Here is a 27,903-nt window from a genome sequence, read left to right as displayed (position 1 = left end):
TAGACAGTCAGAGAACTCTTGACCCCAAGGGGTATTAGTGAGAACTCCCATGAATGCCTCCATCCAAATCCAAGATCTGGCACCACCCATCTGGCTGCAGCACCCAGTGCTGGATGCCTCACACAAGCACAAGTAACACAGGGACACAAATGCAATCAGCAGCAGACAGGCTGCACAGACACCACAAAACACACCATCTCACATGACCCTATTCATCAGAGCAAAAGAACTCACCTCCTCCCACCCAGAATGAGGCAGAAGTCCATCCCAACACAAAGCCTATACAAGACACCCAGAGCAGAGACCAAAAGCAAGAAGTACAACCCTATAGACTGGGGAAAGGAGACCTCAAACACAGTGAATTAGACAAAATGAAAGACAGGGAAATACCATGCACATGAAGGAACAAGGCAAAAACCAAAAAAAAAAAAAAAAAGAAGTAAGCAGAGAAAATAGACAAACTATCTGAAAAAGAATTCAGAGCAATGTAGTAAAGATGATGCAAAATCTCAAAAACAGAATGAAGAAAATACAAGAAACATAACACATTTTACAAGGACCTAGAAGAAATAAAGAATAAACAAACAATGACAACACAATTACTGAAATTAAAAATACTCTAGAAGGAATCAATAGGAGAATAATTGAGGCAGAACAGACAAGTGACCTAGAAGATAGAAAGGTGGAAATAACTGCTGAATAGTGGTATAAAGAAAAAAGAATGATAAGAAATTAAGATAGCCCAGAGATTTCTGAGATAATAATTGTGAAGAGCAAAGTAGTAAAACTTCTATAAAAATTATTTAAGAACTATGATTATGAATGAATTCTTAAATAGGATGCTAAAAGCAGTAACTGTAGGGAAAAGATGAATAAATTTGATATCAAAATGAAAAAGTTATATCCATCAATAGAAACCAGTAAGAAAGTGAAAGTGTAATCATAGAGATTTGTTTACATTATGTATAACTATAAAATATATCTAATATACCAAACACTACTAAAAATCAATAATAACATAATTTAAAAGATAAATATCCAAGTGATATTAAAAGGCAGTTTACAACAGATTATGCAAATAGTCAAAAAATATATGCAAAGGTATTAAACTTCACTGGGGTGTTGTTCAGTCGCTAAGTCATAGCTGATTCTTTGTGAATACTTGAACTGTAGCCCATCAGGCACCTCTGTCTATGGGATTTTCCAGGCAAGAATACTGGAGTGGACTGCTGTTTCCTTCTCCAGATTAAGCTTCATTAGCCATCAGGAAAATGCATATTAAAGATTCAATGTAATACTCCTAAAGACTAATGGCTAAAATGAGAAAAAAAAAATGATGCTATGGTTTTTCCTATAGTCATGTATGGGTGTGAGAGTTGGACCTTAAAGAAGGCTGAGCACCAAAGAATTGATGCTCTTGAACTGTGCTATTGGAGAAGACTTTTGAGAGTCCCTTGGACTGCAAGGAAATCCAACCCATCCATCCTAAAGGAAATCAGTCCTGAATATTCATTGGAAGGATTGATGCTGAAGCTGAAATTCCAGTACTTTGGCCACTTGATGCAAAGAGATAACTCACTGAAAAAGACCCTGATGCTGGGAAAGACCGAAGGCAGGAAGAGGAGGGGATGACAGAAGATGAAATGGTTGGAAGGCATCACCAACTCAATGGAAATGAGATTGAGCAAGCTCTGGGAGATGATGAAGGACAAAAAAGCCTGCAGTGCTCCAGTCCATGGGTCACAAAGAGTTGGACATGGCTAAGCGACTGAACAACAACTTTAACACTATTCATAAAAGCACTAAACTAGAAACAACCTAAATTTCTATCAGTAGTAAAATGGATAAAGAAAGTGTGATATATTATATTGAGAATGAACTAATTATTGATACTTGCAGCAACACAGATTACAGCCTAAAAATTAAAAGGTTGAGAGAAATAAGCCAGACACAAAACAGAACCCACCGTATTCAATTTTTATATAAGTTGAAACACAGTGAAAATAAACCAATGGTGTCAAAAACCAGAACAGTGGTTACTTTGGGGCAAAAGAAGTGGGGGGTTAAGGATACTTGTAATGTTCTAATTCTTCATTTGATAATGGTTATATGGATGTTTATAAAAAACCATTGAGATATAAAGTAATAACTTTGTACTTTCTATAATTTTAATATAATAAATGTTTTTATTATAAAAAGTAAATGGTGTGAAAGTTACTGACTATAATTAGATAAAGGTTTGTCCTCTGAAATTATAAATTTAATATTTCTGTTATTGCTTTGTAATATACTTATAACAAAAATTACATTATGATCCCTAAAATGCTAACAGATACATTGAACCTACGGTGGCAAAATTTAGCTTTACATGTAAAGAGGCTTTTAAAATATGTTTTCAATATCCTAATATTTCCTAGGATTTCACATTTCATTACATTTCCTCAAAATACAAATCACTGCAGTGAAGAATAATCTGCATACATAATCTTGAATTCAGACAATGAAACCTTCTAACAACATTAAATAATGTTTTAAGAGAATTTTAATGTATTCAGGTAACCAATGCTGACTCTACAAAGTACGCTACAAAAAAATCAATTTTTATCACTCGAAATCTATTGCAATTAGAGAGCAATGCCAAGTCACTGACACACTAATGGGTTTCAAAATATTTCAAAAAGAACAAGGAAATTGCTAAGTGTTTAATTGAAATGCAGTTCCAATAATTATAGCAAATTGGATAATATGAGCTTTCTGGAAAGCTACCATATAAAACTATCATATCATACAGTATTGAGTTTTAATAAATTTGTAGAATCATCTAGATACACTTTATATAACAATTATCCTACATTGAACTATGTAAAATCTTTTATTATATCTTCTAATATAAATTGAGTTAATTTCTATGTTCCAAGTGTTTGAATTTTAATTTAATTTTAGAACAGTGTAGCATTTCTGAAAAGGATCTGCTCCACAAATTCAACACGGCTTGCTTGAAAAGAATATTATATGTGACTAAAACATATTTTTCATGTACTCAATTGTAGTATTCTACTGCATGGAAATGATTAAGCTTTAGGAACAGGATTATCTGATCCTAATGTGTTAAACTGGGCTTCCCTGGTTGCTCAGCTCCATTTCCTGGCATGCTGTGGGGGGTAGAGTTGGGGAAGATTTCCACGCCCCAGACTACCTGACTTCTCTGTGTCAGTCTGGTCCCACCCTGAAGAGAATGGAGGTAGCCAGCAGACCTGCAGCTCCAGAACCCAGCAAGATCTGGGCTCTAACGTAGTGTCTGCTGCGCCGCAACAACAGCCGGGATCAGCAAGGCATGGAGGCCTCATGCCTCAAGGAGCTGAGGAACAAGGCTTGCAATGTTCTGGCCATCATTAAGACCCAGGCGTCAGCCACCCTGGTCCTGGCAGAGGATGGCACCACAGTGGATGACGATAATTACTTCTTGTGTCTTCCTGTCAATACTAAGTTTGTGGCATTGGCTGGGAATGAGAAGTGGACACACAATTCAGAAGGAGGTACAGCTTGGATAACCCAAGAATCCTTCGACAGAGATGAAACAGACAGCAGGGCAGCGTTGAAATGGAAGAACGTGGCCAGGCAGCTGAAGGAAGACCTATCTAGCATCATCCTGATGTCCAAGGAGGAGCTTCAGATGCTCACTGATGTCCCATGTTCGGAGCTGCCTCAGAAACTAGGCCAAAATCATGTGGCAGTCCAGGGGCTCCAAAACAGGTGCTTGACCAGAGAGAGGAAGCCTGTCAGTCCAGACAGCTGGTGGAGCTTTACCTCCAGGCTTTGGAGAAGGAAGGCAGCATCTTGTCGAAGCAGCAAGAGTCCAGAGCTGACCTCGGGGATGAAAGGGACGCTGCTGACATGGGCGTTAGAGAGAGCTCCTCCGACGTTATGCCTGCAAGCCAGATCCTCTTAGCGCTGAAGGAGAAATCTGCCCCAGAGCTGAGTTTGTCTTGTCTAGATCTGGAAGTGGGCAAGCACCAGGGACCCTGATCTTTGGAGGGAGACATTTGTATAAGGACTTTTTCACCTCTGCAGACCCTGAATCATAGCTGCCAATTTGCTGTTATTACATGCAAAACTTCCCTTGTAGTTCACTTGGTAAAGAATCTGCCTACAATTCAGGAGACCCGGGTTTGATTCCTGGGTTGGGAAGATCCCTTGGAGAAAGAAATCTCAACCCACTCCAGTATTCTTGCCTGGAGAATCCCATGAACTGTAACCTGTCAGGCTCCTCTGTCCATGGGGTCGCAGGAGTTGGACACGACTTTGCAACTAAACCAACACCACCACCACCACCATTAATGTGTTAAATTGGGCTTCCTTGGTTGCTCAGCTGGTAAAGAATCCACCTCCAATGCTGGAGACCTTGGTTCGATTCCTGTTTCGGGAAGATCCCCTGAAGAAGGGAAAGGCTACCCACTCCAGTATTCTGGCCTCGAGAATTCCATGGACAGTCCATGGAGTCTCAAAGAGTCGGACACGACTGACTGACTTTCACTTTCACTTTTCAACATGTTAAATTAAAACTTGAAAATCATAATTTCTGACCAAAAAGTTGTAATAATTAGACATAATCAGTAGAACCACTTAAAACTAATATTTAGTGTTTATACTATGTATACACAAATATTGTTCATAGCTGTGCCACTCCTTTCACTGTCTTTCCTGCCCCATTTTAAGTTCTTCGAGAACTTTTCTTTCTTCTTTGCTTTTCCACGTATTTAGCATGCCTATGCTGTACAGTGCTTAGTCACTGAGTCGTGTCTGACTCTTTGCGACTCCATGGACCACAGCCCACAGGGCTCCTCTGTCCATGGGATTCTCCAGGCAAGAATACTGGAGTGGGTTGCCATAGCCTCCTCCAGGGGATCTTCCCAACCCAGGGATCAAACCCAGGCCTCCCACATTGCAAGATTCTTTACCATCTGAGCCACCAGGGAAGCTCTTAGCATGCCTATAGACCCTATTGATAATATAAAATATCATCAATAACTCTTCTATAGTCAAGCATAACAGGTAACTTATAATATTCATTTTGTTCCTGAAGACACTACTCTTGTTTTGCCCTTCTGCTAAGGTCTGATGCTTGGCTGCCTTCTAGGATTTATCTGTAGCAATATCCTGGGAATTCCTTTGTCCTTTTTCCAGTATTGAATCCTGGATCTTGTGTCTTCTGCATTCATGGCCCGCTTGCCTAGGGGTACATATCCTCTGGTAATTTGTTGAAAAAGTGTTTAGGGAAGATAAATTTGGTGAGAACTTGTGTATCTGAAAACCTCCTCTTTTTTAACCTTCATGCTAGACTGATCCTGTGGGTGAGAAGAGAATTCTGGATTGGAAATTATTTTCTCTGGGCATTTGAAAGGCATTGTGCACAGTCATACTTTCTAATGTTGCTGTTGAGAACTAGAAAGTATTCTAATATTTAAACACTGTGTATACATTTCATTTTTCTCTTTTCCAAAACACTGTAGGAAATTTTATTCACACTCATTTCCACAAAATGTCATGATGTGAGTTTGCTTACTGATTTTGCTGGGCACTCTATGGCATCTTCAAATCAAGAAAATGCACTTTATTAAATATCCTGTACTCTTACACTTCTCCGCAACCCTAATGCTAATATAACATTATTCTCAGAACATTCTTTTCATTTTGAAATGGTCTTTCAAGGACTAGTATAACTTGTGTCTGGTGCATTCTGGTTTATTTCAACCAACAAGACAACACAAGCTATGATGAACATGTAAGCCAGACAGGAACCTAGAGTTAGTAATCTGGCCAGTGATATAGCTGGTACTGAAGTGAAGTGAAATCGCTGTCACGTTTGACTCTTTGCGACCCCATGGACTGTAGCCTACCACCCTCCTCCATCCATAGGATTTTCCAGCCAAGAGTACTGGAGTGGGTTGCCATTTCCTTCTCCAGAGGATCTTCCCAACCCAGGGATCGAACCCGGCTCTCCCGCATTGTAGGCATACACTTTACTGTCTGAGCCACCAGGGAAGTCCTACTCAGAACTAAAATTATAACAGATGGAGCTCATATTCAAACCCCCAGATTTGTTTCTTTTTCCTCTCTTCTTTAAGATTCACATGCCCATAGTATATACTGGGGAAGACATCCATTTCCCCTCAACTCTCTGATTTGTAGATGCTGGGGGAGGGACAATGGGAGTAATTGTTTAATGAGTACAGAGTTTCAGTTTTGAAAGATGGAACGAGTTCTGAAGATGGATGGCAATGATGGTTGAAGAAATGGATGTATTTATTATCACTGAACTATACATTTAAAATGGTTAAGATATCAGTTCAGTTCAGTTGCTCAATCGTGGCCAACGTTTTGCAACCCCATGAATCGCAGCATGCCAGGCCTCCCTGTTCATCACCAACTCCCGGAGTTTACTCAAACTCACATCCATTGAGTCAGTGATGCCATCCAGCCATTTCATCCTCTGTCGTCCCCTTTTCTCCTGCCCCAAATCCCTCCCAGCATCAGATAACATTAATTTGTTCAATATATTTACAGCTCACTTAAAAATAATCTATAAATTTGTTTATATATTTTTAATATTTTTTTCTACCTATTTTCCATTTCTGCCTTTAAACTCCTGGAAGCAAAAAATACATTTGTTTGTTTGACAGAACTTTCCAAATTTGGGGCAGGGGGGAGACATCAAGGCATAAACTCAAAAAACAATGTATACATGTATCAGGATAAATATATAGAAAATCATACCTAGGTTCATCATAGTAAAACTGTTGAAAACAGAAGAAAAAGAAACATATTTAAACTATCTTGAGAACAAATACGCATTATCTTCAAGGAAGCAATACTTAGATGGACAATATTTAGGTGATTTTGAATTCTATACAGAAACAATGGAAGCTAAAATACAATTGAATGATAATTTTCAAGTGCTGAACAATCACTGTCATTATTTAAAATTTAAAACCCAAGTGAAATATGGAAGGGGAAAAAACACAAAAATCAAATAACTAACATGTCTTAACCAGCACTAATGGAAAAATCTCAAGTCCTATATACAAATAAATTAAAGATATAATGACATCAAAAGAAGGAAAAATTGAGGAATGTGTTCACTATAATTGAGTAAACTAATTCTGATAAGCAGAATTTTAAATATATCTTTCCAAGATTCCTATCTCCTGGTTAACCAAATGAGCACTAATCTGTTAACTACTATGAAGGAATTTTTGTTGATGTAATTGAAGTGCCAGTAAATGGATCTTCCCTGGTGGATCAGTGGTCAAGAATCTGCTTGCCAATGCAGGCAATGTGGGTTCAATCCATGGGTTGCAAAGATCCCATGGAGAAGGAAATGGCAACCTACTCTAGTGTTCTTGCCTGGAATATCACATGGACCGAGAGGCCTGGAGAGCTACAGTCCATGGGGTCGCAAAGACCTGGACACTACTTAGAAACTAAACAACAATTGATTTTAAAATATGGAGATTGGATGAACCTGACCCAGTTAGGTGAATCCTTTAAAAGTAGCATTTTCTCTACCAAGTGGCAGATGAAGCAGTCAAATATCTGAAGCATAGTAAGATTTTGATATGCCTCTCCTAGCTTAAGGATAGAGGAAGCCATTTGCCAAGGAATGCAGGCAGGCTGCATTCAACCAGAGCTCAGAGTAGTCTACTGGTTGACCGTAGCAAACAAACAGGGACCCCAATCCTAAAACCATGAAGACCTTAATTCAGTCAACAGCTTGAATGAATGTGGGGACAGATATTTCCCTGGAACCTTCAAATAGGAGTCTAGTTTCACCAACATTGTTTTTTTAACCTTTTTGAGAGGTTAAGCATATAACCTCAATGAGATGTCTAGACTTCTGACCAACAGAACTGTGGGCTAATGAAGGGGTTTTGGTTTAAGCCACTGAGTTTGTGGTAATTTGTTATATGCAGCAATAAAAAACAAATACACTAGTAATGTATAATGTTTAGACCCACAAGACATTGTAAACAATAATATACCTTAAGAAGATTATTTGGGAGGCAATCCTAACATGGCGGAGGAATAGGACTGGGAGACCACTTTCTCCCCTACAAATTCATTGAAAGAACATTTAAATGCTGAGCAAATTCCACAAAACAACTTTTGAATGCTGGCAGAGGACATCAGGCACCCAGAAAGGCAGCCCATTGTCTTCTAAAGGAGTTAGGACAAAAGATAAAAGATAAAAAGAGAGTCAAAAGAGTTAGGTATGGTGATCCATCCAGGGAAGGGAGTCTTAAAAAAGAGAGAAGTTTCCAAACACCAAGAAACACCCTTTCTGGTGGGTCTGTGGCGAGCCTTGGAATCTGAGAGGGCAAAATAACTGGGGGGGAAAATAAATAAATAATTAAAACCCACAGATTACATGCCTAAAAGCAACTCCCAGTAGAACAGCAGCCTAGATGCTTGCATCCCCCACTAGCAAGCGGGGGCTGGACAGGGAGGCACAGGCTGCATTGCTTAGGGTAAGGACGAAGCATGAATGCCCCAAGGGAAATCTGAGGGATCTAGCTTGAGATAGCAACCCAGACTGTGGGTTAGCTATCCCACGAAAAGCCCTAACATAGTGGAAGTGAGAAATAGATTTAAGGGACTAAATCTGATAGACAGAGTGCCTGATGAACTATGGACAGAGGTTCGTGACCTTGTAAGGAGACAGGGATGAAGACCATCCCCATGGAAAAGAAATGCAAAAAAGCAAAATGGCTGTCTGGGGAGGCCTTACAAATAGCTTTGAATGGAAGAGAAGCCAAAAGCAAAGGAGAAAAGGAAAGATATTCCCATTTGAATGCAGAGTTCCAAAGGATAGCATGAGAGACAAGAAAGCCTTCCTCAGCAATCAATGGAAAGAAATAGAGGAAAACAACAAAATGGGAAAGACTAGAGATCTCTTCAAGAAAATGAGAGATACCAAGGGAACATTTCATGCAAAGATGGGCTCGATAAAGGACAGAAATGGTATGGACCTAACAAAAGCAGAAGATATTAAGAAGAGGTGGCAAGAATACACAGAAGAACTGTACAAAAAAGATCTTCACAACCAAGATAATCACGATGGTGTGATCACTCACCTAGAGGCAGACATCCTGGAATGTGAAGTCAAGTTGGCCTTGGAAAGCATCACTACGAACAAAGCTAGTGGAGGTGATGGCATTCCAGTGGAGCTATTTCAAATCCTGAAAGATGATGCTGTGAAAGTGCTGTACTCAATATGCCAGCAAAATTGGAAACCTCAGCAGTGGCCACAGGACTGGAAAAGGTCAGTTTTCATTCCAATCCCAAAGAAAGGCAATGCCAAAGAATGCTCAAACTACTGCACAATTGCACTCATCTCACATGCTAGTAAAGTAATGCTCAAAATTCTCCAAGCCAGGCTTCAGCAATACGTGAACAGTAAACTTCCAGATGTACAAGCTGGATTTAGCAAAGGCAGAGGAACCAAAGATCAAATTGCCAACATCCACTGGATCATCAAAAAAGCAAGAGAGTTCCAGAAAAACATCTACTTCTACTTTATTGACTATGCCAAAGCCTTTGACTGTGTGGATCACAATAAACTGTGGAAAATTCTGAAAGAGATGGGAATACCAGACCACCTGACCTCCCTCTTGAGAAACCTGTATGCAGGTCAGGAAGCAAAAGTTACAACTGGACATGGAACAACAGACTGTTTCCAAATAGGAAAAGGAGTACATCAAGGCTGTATATTGTCACCCTGCTTATTTAACTTCTATGCAGAGTACATCATGAGAAATCCTGGGCTGGAAGAAGCACAAGCTGAAATCAAGACTGCTGGGAGAAATATCAATAACCTCAGATAAGCAGATGACACCACCCTTATGGCAGAAAGTGAAGAGGAACTAAAAAGCCTCTTGAAAGTGAAAGAGGAGAGTGAAAAAGCTGGCTCAAAGCTCAAGATTCAGAAAACAAAGATCATGGCATCAGGTCCCATCACTTCATGGCAAACAGATGCGGAAACAGTGTCAGACTTTATTTTGGTGGGGGGTGGGGGGGGGGGCTCCAAAATCACTGCAGATGGTGATTGCAGCCATGAAATTAAAAGACGCTTACTCCTTGAAAGGAAAGTTATGACCGACCTAGACAGCATATTAAAAAGCAGAGACATTACTTTCTCAACAAAGGTCCATCTAGTCAAGGCTATGGATTTTCCAGTGGTCATGTATGGATGTGAGAGTGGGACTGTGAAGAAATCTGAGCACTGAAAAGTTGATGCTTTTGAACTGTGGTGTTGGAGAAGACTCTTGAAAGTCCCTTGGACTGCAAGGAGATCTAACCGGTCCATCCTAAAGGAGATCAGTCCTGGGTGTTTGTTCACTGGAAGGACTGATGCTGAAGCTGAAACTCGAATACGTTGGCTACCTTATGCAAAGAGTTGACTCATTGGAAAAGACTCTGATGCTGGGAGGGATTGGGGGCAGGAGGAGAAGGGGACGAGAGAGGATGAGATGGCTGGATGGCATCACTGACCCGATGGACATGAGTTTGGGTAAATTCCGGGAGCTGGTGATAGACAGGGAGGCCTGGTGTGCTGCGATTCATGGGGTCACAAAGAATTGGGCATGACTGAGCAACTAAACTGAAATGAACTGAAGATACCGTCAGGCCCGCTCACAGAACAAAGGACTGGGCAGAGCTAGCCGGCTGAGGCCTGCCCATCCCCTACCAGAGACAGGAGGGCAGGGGGCAGCTAGAGCTGGAATGGGGCAATCACAGCCCCAGAGAGGCATCCTATACCAATCTGCAAGCAGACTTTGTCGCTAACCAAGAATTCTTGGGATTCTGGATGGTTGACATCCACCAGGAGAGCTGCAGCTGGCGATCAGCACCTGGTCACCTAAGCTGCTTGGACCTGGGACAGGCACAAAACGCTGGCCCAACCAAGTCTGCACCTTTGTGGAGTACCTGAGAACCTGAACCTGAGTGGCTTAGATCTGCGGAGTGCATGCAACCCAGGGCCAGCATCAGACAGTTCCTGGCAGAGCAACCTAGAGCCTGAGCAATGTAGACTGGGAAAGCACACACGCCGTGAGTTGGGGCAAACCCAGTGTGGCTGAATCACTGTGAGTACATGCCAGTGATATTTGTTTGCAGTGTTCCTCTCCCCACAAAACGACTGAACAAGTGAGCCTAAAACAAGTGACCACCACCACCCCACCTGTGTCGTGGCAGAAATCAGACACTGAAGAGACCACAAACAGAAGAAGCTAAAATAAACAGAAGGAACCACTTTGGAAGTGACAGGTGCAATAGATTAAAACCCTGTGGTTAGTACCGACTACATGGAAGGGGCCTATAGACCTTGAGAAGTACAAGCTGGACCAAGGAACTATCTGAAAATGAACTGACCCCACACTGTCTGCAATAGCTCCAGAGAAAGTCCTAGAAGTACTTTTACAATTATCATTTTTTTTATTTAAAAAATTTTTTTTTCATTTTTAAGTCCCCTATTACTCCTTTAATTTTCATTTTTATAACCTACTATTACCCTGCAAAAAAAGACCCTATTTTTAAAGCAAACTTCATATATATATATATATATATTTTATAATTTTTGTGTTTTTTTAATATTGTATTTTTGAGAATGTAACCTCTAGATTTTTAATCTCTGCTTTTGATATTTGTTATTAACTTTGTACCTTTAAGAACCCAATCTTCAGTACCCATTTTTACGTGGGAAAGAGATCACTGGCCTGATTGCTCTCTCCCCCTTTTGACTCTCGTTTTTCTCCACCAGGTCTCCTCTATCTCCTCCCTCCCCCTTTTCTTCTTTTCCCAACTCTGTGAATCTCTTTGTGTGTTCCGGGTTGTAGAGAACACTTAGGGAACTGATTACAGGCTCGATCTGTCTCTTTCCTTTTGATTCCCCCTTTTATCCTCCTGGCCACCTCTGTCTCCTTCCTCCCCCTTCTCTTTTCTGTGTAACTCTGTGAACATCTCTGAGGGATCCAGACTGTGGAGAGCACATAGGGAAGTGATTACTGGCTAGCTTGCTCTCTCCCCTTTTGATTCCCCCCTTTTCTCCTCCTGGTCACCTCTAGCTCCCTACTCTCTCTTCTCTTCTCCATGTAACTCTGTGTACCTCTCCAGGTGTCCCTCACTGTGGAGAAACTTTTCATCATTAACCTAGATGGTTTATCATAGGTGCTGTATAGATGGAGAAGTCTTGAGGCTACTGTAAGACTGAAAACCAGAGGCAGGAGGCTTAAGTCCAAATCCTGAGAACACCTGAGGACTTCTGAATCCAGGGAACATTAATCAATAGGAGCTCATCAAACACCTCCATACCTACACTGAAACCAAGCACCATCCAAGGGTCAACAAGATCCAGAGCAAGACATACCACTCAAATTCTCCAGCAACACAGGAACATAGCCTTGAGCTTCAATATACAGGCTGCCCAAAGTCAAACCAAACCCACTGACATCTCAAAACTCATTACTGGACACTTCATTGCACTCCAGAGACAAGAAATCCAGCTCCACCCACCAGAACACTGACACAAGCTTCCCTAACCAGGAAACCTTGATAAGCCATCCATCCAACCCCATCCACAGCGAGGAACCTCCACAATAAAAAGGAACCACAAACTGCCGGAATACAGAAAGGCCACCCCAAACACAGCAATATAAACAAGATGAAAAGGCAGAGAAATACCCAGCAGGTAAAGGAACAGCATAAATGCCACCAAAACAAATAAAAGAGGAAGAGATAGGGAATCTACCTGATAAAGAATTCTGAATAATGATAGAGAAAATGATCCAAAACCTTGAAAACAAATTGGAGTTACAGATAAATAGCCTGGAGACAAGGATCGAGAAGATGCAAGAAAGTTTTAACAAGGACCTAGAAGAAATTAAAAAAAAAATCAATATATAATGAACAATGCAATAAATGAGATCAAAAACACTCTGGAGTAGTGTAGAATAACGGAGGCAGAAGATAGGATAAGTGAGGTAGAAGATAGAATGGTAGAAATAAATGAAACAGAGGGGAAAAAATAAAAAACAATTAAAAGAAATGAGGACAACCTCAGAGACATCTGGGAAAATGTTAAATGCCCCAACATTCGAATCATAGGAGTCCCAGAAGAAGAATACAAAAAGAAAGACCATGAGAAAATACTTGAGATAATAGTTGAAAACTTTCTCAAAATGGGGAAGAAAATAATCACCCAAGTCCAAGAAACCTAGAGAATCCCAAAACCCAAGGCGAAACATCCCAAGACACATATTAATCAAATTAACAAAGATCAAACACAAAGAACAAATATTAAAAGCAGCAAGGGAAAAACAACAAATAACACACAAGGGGTTTCCCAAAAGGATAACAGCTGATCTCTCAAAGAAACTCTTCAGGCCAGGAGGGAATGGCAGGACATACTTAAAGTGATGAAAGAAAATAAACTACAGCCCAGATTACTGTACCCAACAAGGATCTCATTCAAATATGAAGGAGAAATCAAAAGCTTACAGACAAGCAAAAGCTGAGAAAATTCAGCACCACCAAACCAGCTCTTCAGCAAATGCTAAAGGATCTTCTCTAGATAGGAAACACAGAAAGGGTATATAAACTCAAACCCAAAACAATAAGGTAAATGGCAATGAGATCATACTTATCAATAATAACCTTAACTGCAAATGGGTTGAACCCAACCAAAAGACAAACACTGGTTGAATGGATACAAAAACAAGACCCCTATATATGTTGTCTACAAGAGACCCACCTCAAACAAGGGACACACACAGACTGAAAGTGAAGGGCTGGAAAAAGATATTCCATGCAAATAGAGACCAAAAGAAAGCAAGAGCAGCAATACTCATATTAGATAAAATAGACTTTAAAACAAAGGCTGTGAAAAGAGATGAAGATGGACACTACATAATGATCAAAGGATCAATCCAAGAAGAAGATATAACAATTATAAATATATATGCACCCAACATAGGAGCACCACAATATGTAAGACAAACGCTAACAAGTATGAAAGGGGAAATTAACAATAACACAATAATAGTGGGATACTTTAATATACCACTCACACCTATGGATAGATCAACTAAAAAGAAAATTAACAAAGAAATACAAACTTTAAATGATACAATAGACCAGTTAGACCTAATTGTTATCCATAGGACATTTCACCACAAAAAAAAAAAAAAGAATTTCACCTTTTTCTCAAGCACACATGGAAATTTCTCCAGGACAGATCACATCCTGGGCCATAAATCTAGCCTTGGTAAATTCATTCCAAGCATCTTTTCTGACCACAATGCAGTAAGATTAGATTTCAATTACAGGAGAAAAACTATTAAAAATTTCAACATATGGAGGCTGAACAAAACACTGCTGAATAACCAAATCACAGAAGAAATCAAAAAAGAAATCAAGATATCCATAGAAATGAATGAAAATGAAAATACAACAACCCAAAACCTATGGGACACTGTAAAAGCAGTGCTAAGGGGAAGGGTCATAGCAATACAGGCATACCTCAAGAAACAAGAAAAAAGTCAAATAAATAACCTAACTCTATGGTTTTACCTGTGGTCATGTATGGATGTGAGAGTTGGACTGTGAAGAAGGCTGAGCACCAAAGAATTGATGCTTTTGAACTGCGGTGTTGGAGAAGACTCTTGGGAGTCCCTTGGACTGCAAGGAGATCCAACCAGTCCATTCTGAAGGAGATCAGCCCTGGGTGTTCTTTGGAAGGAATGATGCTAAAGCTGAAACTCCAGTACTTTGGCCACCTCATGCGAAGAGTTGACTCATTGGAAAAGACTGTGATGCTGGGAGGGATTGGGGGCGGGAGGAGAAGGGGCCGACAGAGGATGAGATGGCTGGATGGCATCACTGACTCAATGGACGTGAGTCTGAGTGAACTCTGGGAGTTGGTGATGGACAGGGAGGCCTGGCATGCTGTGATTCATGGGGTCACAAAGAGTCGGACACAACTGAGCGACTGAACTGAACTGACACCTAAAGCAACTAGAAAAGGAAGAAATGAAGAACCCCAGGGTTAGTAGAAGCAAAGAAATCTTAAAAATTAGGGCAGAAATAAATGCAAAAGAAACAAAAGAGACCATAGCAAAAAACAACAAGGCCAAAAGCTGGTTCTTTGAAAGGATAAATAAAATTGACAAACCGTTAGCCAGACTCATGAAGAAACAAAGGGAGAAAAATCAAATCAATAAAATTAGAAATGAAAATGGAGAGATCACAACAGACAACACAGAAATACAAATGATCATAAGAGACTATTATCAGCAACTATATGCAAATAAAATGGACAACTTGGAAGAAATGGACAAATTCTTAGAAAAGGACAACTTTCCAAAATTGAACCAGGTAGAAATAGAAAATCTTAACAGACTCATCACAAGCATGGAAATTGAAACTGTAATCAGAAATCTTCCAACAAACAAAAGTCCAGGACCAGACTGCTTCACAGCTGAATTCTACCAAAAATTTAGAGACGAGCTAACACCTATCCTAATCAAACTATTCCAGAAAATGGCAGAGGAAGGCAAACTTTCAAACTCATTCTATGAGGCCACCATCACCCTTATACCAAAACCTGACAAATATGCCACAAAAAAAGAAAACTACAGGACAATATCACTGATGAACATAGATGAAAAAATCCTTAACAAAATTTGAGCAAACAGAATCCAACAACATATTCAAAAGATCATTCATCATGACCAAGTGGGCTTTATCTGAGGGATGCAAGGATTCTTCAATATTCGCAAATCAATCAATGTAATACACATTAACAAATTGAAAAATAAAAACCATATGATTATCTCAGTAGATGCAGAGAAAGCCTTTGACAAAATTCAACATCCATTTATGATAAAAACCCTCCAGAAGGCAGGAATAGAAGGAACATACCTCAACATAATAAAAGGTGTATATGACAAACCCACAGCAAACATTATCCTCAATGGTGAAAAACTGAAAGCATTCCCCTAAAGTCAGGAACAAGACAAGGGAGCCCACTCTCACCACTACTATTCAACATAGTTTTGGAAGTTTTGACCACAGCAATCAGAGCAGAAAAACAAATAAAAGGAATCCAAATTGGAAAAGAAGTAAAACTCTCACTGTTTGCAGATGACATGATCCTCTACATAGAAAACCCTAAAGACTCCACCAGAAAATTACTAGAGCTAATCAATCAATATAGTAAAGTTGCAGGATATAAAATCAACACACAGAAATCCCTTGTATTCCTATACACTTACAATGATAAAACAGAAAGAGAAATTAAGGAAACAATTCCATTCACCATTGCAACTAAAAGAACAAAATACTTAGGAATATATCTGCCTAAAGAAACTAAAGACCTATATATAGAAAACTATAAAACACTGATGAAAGAAATCAAAGAGGACACTAATAGATGGAGAAATATGCCATGTTCATGGATCAGAAGAATCAATATAGTGAAAATGAGTATACTACCCAAAGCAATCTATAGATTCAATGCAATCCCTATCAAACTACCAATGATATTTTTCACAGAAATAGAACAAATAATTTCCAGATTTGTATGGAAATACAAAAAAAAACCTCAAATAGCCAAAGCAATCTTGAGAAAGAAGAATGGAACTGGAGGAATCAACCTGCCTGACTTCAGGCTCTACTACAAAGCCACAGTCATCAAGACAGCATAGTACTGGCACAAAGACAGAAATATAGATCAATGGAACAAAATAGAAAACCCAGAGATAAATCCATGCACCTATGGACACCTTATCTTTGACAAAGGATGCAAGAATATGCGATGGAGAAAAGAGAATCTCTTTAACAAGTGGTGCTGGGAAAACTGGTCAACCACTTGTGAAAGAATGAAACTAGAACACTTTCTAACACCATACACAAAAATAAACTCAAAATGGACTAAAGATCTAAACGTAAGGCCAGAAACTATAAAACTCCTAGAGGAAAACATAGGCAAAACATCTCCGACATAAACCACAGTAGGATCCTCTATGACCCACCTCCCAGAATATTGGAAATAAAAGCAAAAATAAAGAAATGGGACCTAATTAAAATTAAAAGCTTCTGCACAAAGAAGGAAACTCTAAACAAGGTGAAAAGACAGCCTTCAGATACATATTTTTATGTATAGCACGAAGACAAAACAAAATTTTCAAAAAAAAATGAATTACAGATATTGGTCATAGTTTGTGAATTAATCAAAGGTGCTCTTGTTTCCCATACATAAGGACTACATTGGTCACATTAAGAATGACATGAATGCTCATATTAAAGGAATAGGAAGGGAAAAATGAGATACTTGTAGGGTCATTTAGCTCATAAATAAGCCCAATTACAATGCATTCTGTCAGAATCTAGAGTTTATTTTTATCCTAGTACATCAAGTTGCTTTCAATAGAATGTGCGCAAGAAAGAACAGTAAATATACTGTTTAATTATTACAACATATAAATATTAGCTCATAAAGAAACAAAAATAGTAACAGGATATAGTAGCCCTTATGGACACACAAAGCATTATTAATATTTAAAACCAGTATATTTTGTTTTTTATGGTGAGTACAAGTGTGTGCTTTTATTAAATGCTAAAATACTGTCAGAAAATATTTTTACTTATATTCTAATGAATAGAAAAAAGTAACCCAAATATTTAAAAATTAATGATAAACATAATTTAAAATTATAAAACTGTAACATATAAATTATAATTGCATGTTATTTGTTGTAGTTCAGTAGCTAAGTCATGTCTGACTCTTTGCAACCCCATGTATTATAGCCCACTAGGCTCCTCTGTTCATGGGATTCTCTGGGCAAGAATATTAGAGTGGGTTGCCATTTTCTTCTCCAGGGGATCTTTCCAACCCAGGGATTGAACTCACGTCTCCTGCACTGGCAAGAAGATTCTTTACCACTGTGCCACCATATTACCTTTAAAAAGCTTATGTTTTAAACTCCATTAATGGCGCAGTGGGAAAGAATCCACCTGCAGACACAGGAGATGTGGGTTTGGATTTCTGAGTTGGAAAGACCACCTGGAGTAGGAAATGGCAACCCACTACAGTATTCTTGCCTGGAAAATCCCAGTCCATGGCGTTTCAGAGTCAGACATGACTGAGCATGCTTGCATGCACACGTGCACACACACACACACACACACACACACACACACACAAAGTGCAGGAACTATCTTTTTTCTATTCACTTTCAGAAATTCAGTTACTGCCTGGTGCAAATTAGCTGCTCACTACATTTATTGGAAGAATGAATCCATTAATGGAAGAAGGAAAGAATCATATCAAATAATTGGCATCATAAAATGCAAAGTCTGTCCAATACAATTTCCTTTACTTTTGCTGGCATAATTTGCTTTACTTCAGTAATTTACAGTATTCTGATAAAATGGAAGAATATAAATACTTTTTATATTTATCTTAAATATCAGTTAATGGCTTAGTCTAGCAACCCCCATGCTTAGGTTATTAATTTTGGACTTTCTAAGGTACATCTTGTTAAATTCTTTTAAAGGTCCAGTCCTAAAAAAAAAAAAAATCTTAAAAAAGAGAAATTGTGAATTAACTCAACTTACAAATATTCGATTAAATTGAATTTTCTTTTGCATTTCCAAAATCATTGTATCCAGCACAGTGGATGGCCAGAGTACAACCTTACAATATTTGTTGATTTTTTACACAGAGGGGGAAGGAGAGAGTGAGACAAACTGACAAGATAGCACTGATGTATATACACAACTATGCATATAAGAGAGAGCTAGTGGGAAGTTGCTATATAACACAGGGATCTCAGCCCAGTGCTGTGTGATGACCTAGAGGGGTGGGATGGGACAGAGGAGGTAGGCTCAAGGAGGAGGAGATACATGTATACTCACGTTGTTGTATGGGAGAAACCAACATAACATTGTAAAGCAATTATCCTCCAATTCAAAATAAGCTTTAAAAAAAACCTGATGATAAAAAAGACAGTTAAGTCAATGAAAATCAAAATAAAAAGTAAACTTCAGGTAAGCTGATAATGTCAGCGCTCCATCCAGATTTCTCAGATTGTTGTTAGTACATTTTACACATTTCCAACTACTGTGTACTTTTTTCTTACAGCAGCCAGCATCTATGACTCTTTTTCAAAAGAATGCTGTCAGGAGCCCAGTTTGCCTATAAGCTCAAGAGATCCAGATGTACATGGGATTTTATGTGCCCCCAAGGCAGCCCTTAATCAATGGCTGATAGATATACAAGTATGAAAGCGTCAGTACTTTTGCTTTTGAACAGGGCAGCTTTTAGGTATAGCTTGCATTGCAAGTATCCCCTTGGAGTTTCGAATTAGGCATTGCTTTGAAAGAGATTATCGTGATGTCTATCATAATGTAAGAACTTACTGAAGTGAAGTGAAAGTCACTCAGTCGTGTCCGGCTCTTTGCAACCCAGTGTGCTGCAGCCTACCAGGCTCTTCTGTCCATGGAATTTTCCAGGCCAGAATACTGGAATGGGTTGCCATTTCCTTCTCCAGGAGCTCTGCCCAACTCAGGGATTGAACCCAGGTCTCCCACATTGCAGGCAGATGTTCTACTGTGTGAGCCACCAAGGAAGACCCCTATTCCTTGGGAGATCAGGCTAAACTTAGGCTTCCCTCTGTAGGACTTTGCCACAGACTGCATCTCTGCTGGGCTTCCACTCCTTCCAATTCCTGTTTTTCCCAATCTTTTACCAATTTCTCATAGATATCTCCTTAATAAATAATTTTAATTTTTATTTCTGGGTCTGTTTCTGGAGAACCTGATTTAATATCGATATATTAAGTTTCTTGATATTGCTTCAGTTTGTCTTAAGGCCCAAGGTAGAAGTATATAGGAAAACAAATAGAATAAATAGGAACACTCTCATTTTTGTTAGCTTGAGCTGGGACCTACAGATATGGGTAAGAATTCCATACTCAATAATTAGAAAATAACTCAAAATTATGGATGACTTAAAAAAAAACATATGACGAATCCTAAATGAGATAACTGTGACACTTTGTGAAATGATAAATCCTAACTCACTTGCATTAGACTTAATCTGGGTGCTTGTTAACAATGTAGATCCTGCTCGACCTTCCCATCCTAATGAAATATTCCCTGAAGAAGGGTGTCTTCAACAACACGTCGACATTTTATCACATTTTGGTCCTGTACTGCTTGGACCTAGAGTCTCAAGTTGCTTTTTAAATATTTCTAGAAATACCTTTATTCCAGATCTCACCTATCTTTCATGAAAATCTCATTTCCAGTTCTTACTCCTCTTGCCATAGGAACTAAAACCTGGTCCAAGAAGCATATTGAGAACAGATGCATTATCATACATTTCATTTTCTTCTGCTTTTCTTCTAATCCTCTTCTCCCCTGAGATCTTCCTTCAGTTATAAATACATTTCCCTTATATACAGAGGAATGCAAATGGTACCAGGAAATGAAGATGATGTCTACACTTAAAACTGTATCAGGGGGCTGCTTGTCACCCTCAGAAACTCTGTTTATAAAGTCAAGTTGAATTATTGCCTAGGGACTGACCTACCTCATACTATTGATAGTCTCTTTCTTACAGCTGACCCACCTTTATATGTTCTATTTGATAATTTATATATTTATACATACAGGTATATAAAAACCCTAAGGAAGGAGAAAGAATTCATTCTAATCAGGCTCATAACCAAAGGATTTATAAATTTAGTGTCAATTTATTAATTAAAACTATACTTAGAAAACAGCAGTTAAAAGCACAGGTCCATGTGCCAACATCTTATATTTGAATGCCTGCTATCTTTGAAATGTGAAAGCTTAGGCAAGTAACATAAACTAAGATTTGGTTACTTTTCCTGTAGAGTGTGGTAACTATAGGATTGTTGTGAAAATTAAACTAATTAATATATACAAAGTATTTTGAAAAGTGTCTGTTGACACTATAAAGGGTTGATAAATTATTGTTCTTACTAAAAGTGATTCCTATTCAAGACCCATTATTATCAATGACATTACTGTTAAAAATGGAATTGGACCCATGTTATATAGGTGAAAATGAAATATTTAATATGATGTCTTTAGGAAAAAAATTCCTAAAACTTTGAATACAGATTAGAGATGGTGTTATTCACCCTTATTCTCTACAAATTCAAATTTCCTTCATAAATAATCTCATTATAATTACATTATAATTCACAACCTTGTATAATTACATTATATTTACATTCTTGTATTATAATCACATTATAATTTACATTCTTGTATAATTTACATTCTCGTATACTAGCCGCATGCACGCGCGTGCTCAGCCATATCTGACTCTTTGTGACCCCATGGACTGTAGCCCACTGGACTCCTCTTCCATGGGATTTTCTAGGCAAGAATACTAGAGTGGGTTGCCATTTCATATTCCAGGGGATCTTCTCAACCCAAGGGTTGAACCTGCATCTCCTGCGTCTCTTGCATTGATTGGCAGGTGGACTGTTTACCACTGCACCACCTGGGAAGCCCTTATGGTAATAATCTAGAGAATTATTAGACTTGGACACAGTGCAAAGGGGTGGAGGGCTTAAAGTTTCTCAAATCCAACTTCCCACTCTCTGCAGAAATCCATCCCAAAGCATTCCTGGAAGTTAAGTCATTCAGCTCATGGATAGAGACATTCAGTAATAAGAAGCCTCCTAACTGTTGAGACAACTTCTTCCATTAGACGGCAAGCCTGACCACTTAAAGTTGTATTATATTTGCCTAAAATTTCCACACATTTTTGTTAAGATTTCATTTGATTAGCTTCATTCAGATTTGAAGGTCCAAGGGCTTCCCTGAGAGCTCAGTTGGTAAAGAATCCACCTGCTATTCAGGAGACCCTGATTCGATCCCTATGTTGGGAAGATCCTCTGGAGAAAGGAAAGGCTACCCACTCCAGTATTCTGGCCTAGAGAATTTCATGGACAGAAGAGCCTGGTGGCTACTGTCCATGGGGTTGCAAAGAGTTGGATACGACTGAGCGACTTTCAGTTCACTCACTGAAGCTAAACATCTTCATGAATTAAAACTGAGGATTACAAAATTTATAAAACAGTTGTTTTTTCCTTGAAGTCACCATATCATTTAATAAGCAAAATATTTTGTTGTTACAGATGAAATGTGAAAAACTTTTGAACACATAGTGCCTTGATCTACTACATATGCAATTATAAATTCATATGATTTATTATACTTATTTTAGATTCCATGAGGATTTGCCACTATGTACTTTCCAAGCTTGCTATTATATACTGTACATGTTGAATGCTTTGTTATGTCACTTTCTGTGTTTAAGAAATCTGTATAAAGAGCTGCTGCACTATTGAAGAGATACAAGCACTCCCACATTTATTGCAGTACTATTCACATTAGCCAAGACAGGGATACAACCTTAAGTGCTCATGAAAAGGTACATGGATATAGATGATGTGGCCCATGCCACACACACACAATCGAATATTGTTCAACTACAAGAAAGAACGAAATCCTGCCACCTGTAATAATAACATGGATGGACTTCAATGATATTATACTAAGATAAGTCAGAGACAGAAAGAAAAATACTGTATGATATCACTTACATGTGGAATCTAAAGTCAAACTCCAAAAAAAAGAGTAAAATGGTGGTGACTAGGGCCTGGGAATAGGATAAGAGGAGAGAAGTTATTTAAGGGCACACAACTTAAAACTAATAAGTAAGTCATAGAGATTTAATGCATAGCACAGTGATTACAGGCAACAATATTATATCATATCAGCTTGTCTCAGCTTTCAAACATGCCTTACTCACTAAACCCGATCATTTCTAGCTTTTGATTTAAAGTAAGGGATGTAACATTTCCTTTCACTTGAACACTTATAGGCTATTTTAGGGTTATTAATTGGCCTGATTTCCATATCGTTACATATCAAAGAATAGGGAGGTCTGAAAGAGCAAGAGAGGGAATTGCAAGTTGATGGAGCAGTCACAACACATATGACATTTACCAGCTAAGTTTGCCATCTTAGATGGGTGTAGGATAAGAGGAGAGATGTTATTTCATGATGTCCCCAAGCAATTAAAACAGTAACATCAAAGATCACAGACTAAAAGTCACCATAAAAACATAATAATAATTAAAATCTTGAAATATTGTGAGAATTACCAAAATGTGACACAGAAAAAGGAAGTGAGAAATGCTGTTGGAAAAAATGGTGTGGATAGACTTCCTCAACAGGGTAGCCACAGAGCATCAGTTTATTTGTTTAAAAAACCTGTATCAGTAAAGTGCAATAATGCAAAGTACAAAAAAAACAGTTATACTTGTATTTTCTCTCTGTATAAAATCTATACATTTTCAATTATTCTTTACAACTTCAGTTCAGTTCAGTTGCTCAGTCGTGTCCGACTCTTTGCGACCCCATGAACTGCAGCACACCAGGCCTCCCTGTCCATCACCAACTCCCAGAGTTCACTCAGACTCACGTCCATCAAGTCAGTGATGCCATCCAGCCATCTCATCCTCAGTCGGCCCCTTCTCCTCCTGCCCCTAATCCCTCCCAGCATCAGAGTCTTTTCCAATGAGTCAACTCTTCGCATGAGGTGGCCAAAGTACTGGAGTTTCAGCTTTAGCATCATTCCTCCCAAAGAAATCCCAGGGTTGATCTCCTTCAGAATGGATTGGTTGGATCTCCTTGCAGTCCAAGGGACTCTCAAGAGTCTTCTCCAACACCACAGTTCAAAAGCATCAATTCTTCGGTGCTCAGCCTTTTTCACAGTTCAACTCTCATATCCATACATGACCACAGGAAAAACCATAGCCTTGATTAGAAGGACCTTTGTTGGCAAAATAATGTCTCTGCTTTTCAATATGCTATCTAGGTTGGTCACAACTTTTCTTCCAAGGAGTAAGCGTCTTTTGATTTCATGGCTGCAATCACCATCTGCAGTGATTTTGGAGCCCCCCCCAAAATAAAGTCTGACACTGTTTCCCCATCTATTTTCCATGAAGTGATGCGCCCAGATGCCATGATCTTCGTTTTCTGAATGTTGAGCTTTAAGCCAACTTTTTCACTCTCCTCTTTCACTTTCATCAAAAGGCTTTTTAGTTCCTCTTCACTTTCTGCCATAAGGGTGGTGTCATCTGCATATCTGAGGTTATTGATATTTCTCCCGGCAATCTTGATTTCAGCTTATGTTTCTTCCAGCCCAGCATTTCCCATGATGTAGTCTGCATATAAGTTAAATAAGCAGGGTGACAATATACAGCCTTGACGTACTCCTTTTCCTATTTGGAACCAGTCTCTTGTTCCATGTCCAGTTCTAACTTGCTTCCTGACCTGCATTTAGATTTCTCAAGGGGCAGGTCAGGTGGTCTGGTATTCCCATCTCTTTCAGAATTTTCCACAGTTTATTGTGATCCACACAGTCATCTTACCTTCCACCTAAATAAACAAAGTCGATTTTCTGCTTTAAGGCTATCATTCTATTTCAGATTTTGATTCTGTTAACCTTTCTGTTCTAAAATATTTTGCATCAATCCTTTCTTCCCCTCCCCCAACATAGTTAATTTCTCCTCAAACGAAACTTTTTCCATAGTCTTCAAAGATTCTTTAGTATACAATAAGTGAATGACTCAGAAAATTCATTTTCTGTATACTACATATAGGGTAATTTTACCTTTAAGATACACCTAGTAAATAAGTTGATCTTTCTCAATTGTATATATATAAGAATTTACCCGATATATGAAGTGCCCAGAGAAACAAAAACAATTTGAGAGCAAATCGAATAAAGTTATCTTACTTTCAGTAATAAAATTTCTACCATTTTTAATAATGATATAAAATCAGCAAGTCTCCAATATTGATTGATCAATTTTTGCCTATACTCAGAATTATACTGCATTTTCACAGCCCAAAAGCATTTCTGGAAGCTATAGAAAAACAAGCGAAAAAATTACATGTTTATTGCAATAGCACTCAGCAAGTGGGATGAACTGCATTTTGACAAACTCTATGGTATTTCTGAAGCTATAATATTACAAACCACTGAGAAAATAGAATAAATAATTAGTTTTCACACTATACTGATTTTTATATCAAAGGCACCACTTATATTTATTAAAAAAGTGAACAAAAATATCTTCATGGGATATGTCCAATTAACTTCAATGATGAATTATATTTGTTTCATAAAATAATTTCCCATGGGAATGTTACACATAAATCACTCTATTTTCATTAGAAATAATCTATGCTTTCTATATAAAAATAGTCTCAGTGTCTGTTATGTTCAGCCTACAAGTGTTATATTTATACTATTTATTGTTTAATCTATTATTCACTTAAATATTGATTTTAATTAAAATTATGCTTTAAATTTCAATTGTTTTATTAAAATTTTAAAATCATTTTTACTTACTGTAAAACAGTGTATGTTCCTATAGAAAAAGCAAGAATCGAAAAGCAAAACAAAATCTTTTATGAGCCTAAGGTTGTTTAATCACATATTATTTTCCAAGTAAGCTCTTCACTGATAATACTTTTTAAACTGATGCAGAACCCACAGTGAACTCCCATTCTTCCTTTTTTCTCATTTTTCTCAATAGCATTTATAACCATCTTGTATTCTTTCTTTTCATTCCTTCATTTATCAACCTATTGATCTATTTATTCATTTATTTATTAAATGTCTTGCTTCTAAAGTTTTGCTCCATGAAACAATGTTTACATCTTGTTCACTGCTCTATCACAAGTCCCTGGAACAGTGCTTAGTATGTAAGGGGCTCTTGGTACATATTTGTTGAATAACTGATCAAATCAATCTTATCCTGTTACCAGGTTTAAATGATATATACCATTTTAAAATTTTTCATAAGACTTTATGCAGCTTATACATCAGAATTACCTATTTTCTTTCATTTCATATATTTAAAACTTTTCATTTTTAGTGTTTTTGAATGAATATACTTGATGTGTAAAACTTTAGGCATATTATCAATTATTTCATACAGGAATCACAGAAGTAGAATGTTAAGGTTAAATGGGATGTATATTTGAAACATTCTGCCAGCTTGTCCTTAAGAATCACTGACATCAACTTATATTTCCACTGTGATACAAAAGAGTTCCCAATTTTCCACATTCTCAATGTTTTCATTCATTTTCTTTTTATATTTGCTGAGTATTTTCCTCCTCCAAATGTCTAAAAACAGGTCAAATATGAGAGAAAAAAAATGTTTAATTCTCTTTACACTTAACAATTTTACTTTACCTGAACTAGATTAATCACAAAGTCATTTACATATCCCTGAATTAAAACTTACGCCTGTAAGAGTAGATCGCTTTATAATGTGATACACCTCATTCAATAACTTCCTCATTAAATGATTCAAATGTGTTTCTATTGGTTACACAACATTTAATGGTATACAGTATACTGACTGCAACTATACTACCTCCCCCTTTAATTTAGACTAATGAAAATGAGTTTTATCCTTCTCAAATAACTTCAAAGAAAAGACTTCGTTTGAATAAAACAAAATCACTTCCATAGTATTGCTAAAAGTTCTAAAATAATTTGAAATAAATACACAGCTATAGAATGTTGAGTGACTGAATGTCCTATAAGTTTGTGAGTCCCAAGAATACTATTCATATATCAACCAAACTCATATTATGTCATTTATCAATCTCAGTTCTTACCATTTTTACGTACCAATACCAGACAGTAATAAATTTTTAATTTGCCTATTATTCTATTATAGGTACACGTTTTTAAGTTCTGTGAGGCAAAGCACTCAATTCTTCTTGTCAATGTCATGACTCAAGGAAGAAACATTCATATCAGGCTCTATAAATTAACTCAGTCTTATAGTTTCAAATGTATACAAATACACATATATAATAACAGAAAATAATTTTATCTGGCTCATAAATAATTTGACATAAAGCGCAAATGGCTCTTGTCACTGGTATTAAGGTAAAACAATTACGAAGATTTAAATGACAAATATTAGGGACTAAAAAAAAACCCACTTTTTTTCTATTTCTAAGAAGATATGATAAGAAAGAATATCATTCATAGGATAAACATTGACACAAAACATATAACCAACAGAATTACTATCATTGTACCTTTTGATCATATAAGTGAAAGTGAAGTCGTGTCCGACTCTCTGCGACCCCGTGGACCTATGTAGCCTACCAGGCTTCTCTGTCCATGGTATTCTCTAGGCAAGAATACTGGAGTGGGTTACCATTTCCTTCCCCAGGGGATCTTCCCAACCCAGGGATCGAATCCCGCATCAGAGGCAGACGCTTTAACCTCTGAGCCACCAGAGAAGCCCTTTTGATCATATAACAATGATTTATATAACTGATTTAAAACAGAAACCTAAAGACTTAACATACCAGTTGTCCCCAACAAAAGTTAAATGGTATTAAGAACTATAATATAAATGGGCTATTCTCATTATAGAATTAAGAATTGCTTGTCTTATCAGTCAATAAAAAATCTAGCCTAAACAAAAATCAACCAAGTAAGATGAACCTATTCAGAGTTGATACACACCTGACTTATTTTCCTAGATTAAATCAATGTAACAGGACAAACAGAAGTTAATCTTCAATTACCAAAACAAGGCATGGATATTAATTGAATTGGCCCTGGTGACCTATTAAATATATGTAAGAGACATATTTTGGACTGTATACTTTAAGATTAAGTTCAAAAAATGAATCATTCTAAAATATTACAGTATCTACATATGTCAGAGGAAATCAAATTTCATAATCATGGCA

General features: G+C 37.8%; 1 protein-coding gene and 1 pseudogene across 1 annotated transcript in view; one reads left to right on the top strand and one right to left on the bottom strand.

The window, feature by feature from the left end:
- Positions 1-27,903, bottom strand: part of STPG2 (sperm tail PG-rich repeat containing 2) — a 622,600-nt gene that overhangs the window by 333,493 nt on the left and 261,204 nt on the right. The gene's annotated exons all lie outside the window — the stretch shown is intronic.
- LOC105613656 (DNA fragmentation factor subunit alpha-like) lies at positions 3,210-4,026 on the top strand (annotated as a pseudogene).

This window comes from Ovis aries, chromosome 6 (assembly GCF_016772045.2).
Source record: "Ovis aries strain OAR_USU_Benz2616 breed Rambouillet chromosome 6, ARS-UI_Ramb_v3.0, whole genome shotgun sequence".
Taxonomy (NCBI): Eukaryota; Metazoa; Chordata; class Mammalia; order Artiodactyla; family Bovidae; genus Ovis; species Ovis aries.
This window is presented reverse-complemented; position numbering and strand designations above follow the sequence as displayed.